Raw genomic sequence first — 5,104 nt, 5'->3', positions numbered from 1 at the left:
GCAGTTGCTAGGGGAGATAGGTAGTGGGTCAGGGTCAAAAGTCCTCTCAAAGGGCTTCTAATCTATTTAAGTGAACAAACAGGTACAAAGTCTTTCAGGGACTAACTTCTAAATTCTAAGAGGTAGTTGTCAATTAACAAAGATATAACAGAAGAGGTATAGTGACTCTATATTTCTTTGATTAGTAATTGTGGACTTAAAGGTAAACAATCAGGAGACAGCAGGAAACCCATCTCTATAAAACAGGTTGTTTATAACCATGGGGGCATATCTCTGGGCAAAGGCCACTCATTGTCTCCGGCTCCCATCCTGTGGGCCATATTTGCCTTGCCTTGTCTTTCAAGACACAGGGTAGCTCACAGATTTTGAGATACTGGGAAGCCTTCCTGGAAAATATCCCTACTGGAGATTTGAGAGTTCTCCCATGATAACAGCCTCTAATAAGTGAACCATTGAATTCACACATTCCTTCTGGGCAAAACCCTATAAAATCCTGTTTCTGTCTTTAATATAGCACTATTGGGTTATACAATAAAATGATGGTCTTATGAGCTACATTTCATTAATTCCTCAATCATTTTCCCAACAGATCGCCCTTTTTTTTTTTTTTGCCACATTTTAATTTAATTTTCTAGTGGACAATTTACATATCTCCCTCACCTTTTCCTTTAAGTTAGTGTGACAATTTTCCATAATAAACTACTTAAAGAGAAGCTTTGGTCAAGAATGGAATGAAATAGCCAAAAAAAAAAAAAGAATCACTGCTGCTTTTAAAAAACCAACACTTTCACCAATTTTATACTCAAACAAAACCACACACTATTTGCACGATATGTGTTTTCAGTGTTTCCTTGGGGCTGGCTTTCCTCACCATCCAATAGCAGAGCTGTGGTCAGCCACCGTTTGTCGTGCTGGATGGCAGAGGTTCACTCAGCTTCACATTATCCGGAGGCCCTGGATGGAAGACTCTAAGGTCTTGAAATCCCAAATTGTCATGGCTCCATCGATACCAGTAGTGCAAAATTTGGGACAATCTTGCTTGTCCACCTCATAAATAGACGTTTGAGTGATGCTATTCTGGTACAGCGTCTCCAAGGCTGTATTGCGGTTTTCGGTTGTGGCCCTCTTGTCCATGTTGTGGAAACGTTCCATGGCAGACATGTTGCGCTGGATGCTCTGTTTTGGAATGTCTAACTTGGAGACAAAGGTCAAGCAGCCGCGGTCGTCATAGTTAAAGAGCATTGGGCAGCAGTCATGGCCAGCAGCCACAACGCTATTCTCGGAGACAAACGATACACTCAGGAGTAGCAGGAAATCTGTTTTCAGAGTTGAGACCTGCACGCTTTTCGAGGCATCAGCAACAGATACAGTGCTGTCGTGACTGACCCAGGCCAGGCGGCTCCCACTGGCGAAGAAGCTGACCCCATGGACCCAGCCGCCTGTGCCACTGCCCCCAAACTCTGACATCAGCTGACCAAAAGGCATCTTGCTGCCCCAGGGCGTACTGGCTGGCTTTTCATCCACTTCTTTAATATAGGCAGAAAACACTCTGCATTTGAAGTCACATGATCCTGCTGCCAGCAAAACATCGTTGGGATGCCAATCCAAGCTGAGTACTGTGGAGCGAATCGGCTTTTTAATGTGCTTACTTACCCACCAGTCATTTTCAGACTCGAAGTAACAAACAGAAATGAGCCGTGCTCCACTTCCCACAGCAAATTTGTTCTCTAGGGGGTACCACTTCACAAAAGTGGCTGCGCGATTAATTCTCAGGATCACTAGGGTTGGCTTCCAGACACCATCTTTCTGACTCCAGACACAGGCATTGCGGTCTGCCCCACAAGTGACGATGCGGTCGCTCTTGGGAGCCCAGTCAATACCTGTGATGTGTCCGTTGTGCTCCTTGAGTTCATGAGCTTTCACCCACGGGCTCCCATTTTTCTTATAGATGTGCACTCCATGATTATTGGGGCTAAGGGCAATTTGAGTACGATCCCTGTTCCAGGCATGACAGGTGATTGGCTCTAGTAAAAACTGATGCAGGGACATTATTCTAAGTGTTTTCAAAGAATAGAAAGCTGGGGAGGGGACAGTCCGGACGGGATCGGAGCCGAGAATTCGCGGACTCTGGTCAGTCGACGCGAACGGGCTCCGTGGGCGAGGGACCGAGGCCCAGAGGCCGTCCTCATTATCTTAATAATTGGCTTTCTGTGTGGTGAGTGAGCCTAGGCAAAGGTTCTTATGCAGGTTCATTAACAGAACCACAGACAACCTAATTATTAATATAAAACCTTAAGGGTTGGGTCAATCAGCCATTTACCTTGATAAATATTGAAAGCTTATTGAAGGCTAAACTTGTTCCTTCCCAGATTTGTACACAGCACCACACAGGAAATGGGAGGGCTTAGTAAATGTTCTTAAGGATGGGAGCAAATTAAGGCTGGGTTTGGTCTTTCATAATTATCTGTACATTTATGTATCAAACAATTGGACAGCTTAGTTTAAAATTAAAAATTAAAACCATAGGTAAATTTTTCAGCAGTTTTGCAATAATAACAGTCACATATTTCTTTTGTTCTGCACAGGATTTTTTTAAAATGCCTTTCTTTTGAAATAATTTTAGATTACAGAAAAGTTACAAAACGAGTGCAGAGAGTTCCTATAGACCCTTCACCTGCCTTCATTTAATGTTAACATATTACATAATTGAGTAAAAATCTTGAAACCAAAAAGGTAACAATACAGTGCTATTAACTAATCTACAAACCTTATTCCAATTTCACCACTTTTCCTACTGATGCCTTTTTCTGGACTGTAATTCAATCCAATGTTGCATTTAGTTATCACATGTCCTTAGTCTACCCCCCAATCTGTGACAGTTCCTAGGCTTTGTTTTCCTTTTTGTCTTTTATGATCTTGATGCTTTTGAATAGTACTGGTTTGTTATTTTGTATAATAGTATTAAATTTGGATTTGCCTGATGTTTTCTCATAATTATTGAGGTTTCGTATTTTTGGCAAGAATATCACAGAAGTGCTGTTCTCCCCTTTTCAGTGCATCCTAAGTTTATGATATTAAGATGTCTTCTTACTGGTGATGTTAACTTTATTTACTGGTTAAAGTGAAATCTGTCAGGTTTCTTCCCTATAAAGTTATGATCTTCCCCTTTGTAACTAATAATTATTTTATGGAGATATATCTTAAGACTTTGAAAATATCTCGTTTTTCATCATATTTTCATCCACTAATTTTAGCATTCATAATGATTCCTGCCTGCAAAAGTTATATTGTACTTGCCTGATAGTGATATTCTATTTCCATCATTCCTTCTACATTTAATACTTGGAAATCCACCGTAAGCTCCCTTCTCCTCCATTTAGTTTTTATTCAGTTATTAATATTAGCATGGGTTTATGGATTTAAAAAAAATTTTATGACTTTTAACTAATACTATCATTATTTATTTTGTTGCTCAAATTGTCCCAGCTTTGGCCACTGGGAGTTCCTTTAAATTGGCTCCTGTGTCCTTTTGACATGTACCCATCATTTTGTGAACACTTCCTACTTTATGATACCACAAGATGCCACAGGTTCATTTTTTTTTCTTTTTTTTTTTTTGAGACAGAGTCTCGCTTTGTTGCCCAGGCTAGAGTCAGTGCCGTGGTGTCAGCCTAGCTCACAGCAACCTCAAACTCCTGGGCTCAAGTAATCCTTCTGCCTCAGCCTCCCGGGTAGCTGGGACTACAGGCATGCGCCACCATGCCCGGCTAATTTTTTTTTTTTTATATATATATCAGTTGGCCAATTAATTTCTTTCTATTTTATAGTAGAGACGGGGTCTCACTCTTGCTCAGGCTGGTTTCGAACCCCTGACCTTGAGCAATCCGCCCGCCTCGGCCTCCCAAGAGCTAGGATTACAGGCGTGAGCCACAGCGCCCGGCCTTTTTTTCTTTTTTTAATTCCCATTCCAGCTCTAGAATTATTTCTCCAAGGATCCCTGGTTCCTTCAATGAAAAATAGTATTTAGAAACCAAGATCTGGGTACTAGATGCATTCATTGCTACTAGGGTGTCACTGCTTCCAGACCCTCTTAGTTGACAGAGTTAGAAAATATGTGTATGTGTATTAATACATACATGTGCCCTTCTCTGTTTAATGTATCCATCTTCATATATATTAAAAAGCATGAGTTCTTATTGATAACTCCAGTTCCAGTCTAACACCACAGGGTTCATTCTAGCCTTCTCTTTTTCCTTATTTGTAACTTCTTTCTTCAAAATTGAGAAACCTGACTTGTATCAATAATATATTTACTTACTTGTTCAATCCTGGAATACATGTATAATAGTTTTTGAATTTCAAACTCATAACAATGTGGAAAAAAGTTTATTAAGTATTTATATACTATTCTTTTAGTCTTCAGCTTTATACCATCAAAAAATTGTTTTCCAGAGTTACTTAGGTTAGTTCATTCTTACTTCAGTGTAGCTATGTTATTCTTTCATAAAATAATTTGGTTAATTTGTTAGTTTGTCTTCCATTTTGGGATCCCTCCACCCCCCAGAACTGATTGATTCTAATTTTTCTTGTGTGTGTGAAACGTTACTACAGTGCTAACAGGGCTATATAAAAAGATATACTCAGAGAACTGTTTCTACCTCCCCTGATCCTTACTACCCTGTTCCTACTCAGCCCTGAGAGGTAACCAGTCTGATGAATTTCTGTTTATTCTTCCTGTATTTCTTTTGCATAAGTGAGTAAAATCATGAATATTTTCTCTTACTCTTTCTTTCTTATATGAAAGGTCGCATATTATAGATGCCATTTGTACTTTGTGTTTTTTCAGTTACCGGTACAGTCCAGAAATTTTTTCAAATCAGTTCATTGAGATCTTCCTCACTATTTTTTTAGAGCTGGCTAGTAACTCATTATTGTGTAGATGTACCATTACCCTATGTATGGACTTCAGGTTGTTTCAATATTTTTCAATTACAAAAAATGCTGCAATGAATAATCTTATGCATATAATTTTCATATTGTTGAAAGTGTGTTTTGGGGTAGATTTTCCTAGAAGTTGGGTTGTTGGGTCAAAAGATAAATGTAC

The 5,104-nt window shown here is 39.5% G+C and overlaps 1 pseudogene; it reads right to left on the bottom strand.

The window, feature by feature from the left end:
* Window positions 1–782: 782 nt before the first annotated feature.
* LOC105856496 (actin-related protein 2/3 complex subunit 1A pseudogene) lies at window positions 783–2,153 on the bottom strand (annotated as a pseudogene).
* Window positions 2,154–5,104: the final 2,951 nt, after the last annotated feature.

Source organism: Microcebus murinus, chromosome 12 (assembly GCF_040939455.1).
Source record: "Microcebus murinus isolate Inina chromosome 12, M.murinus_Inina_mat1.0, whole genome shotgun sequence".
NCBI classification, from domain to species: Eukaryota; Metazoa; Chordata; class Mammalia; order Primates; family Cheirogaleidae; genus Microcebus; species Microcebus murinus.
Note: the sequence above shows the minus strand (reverse complement) of the source record. Positions and strands in the feature narration are given on the sequence as shown.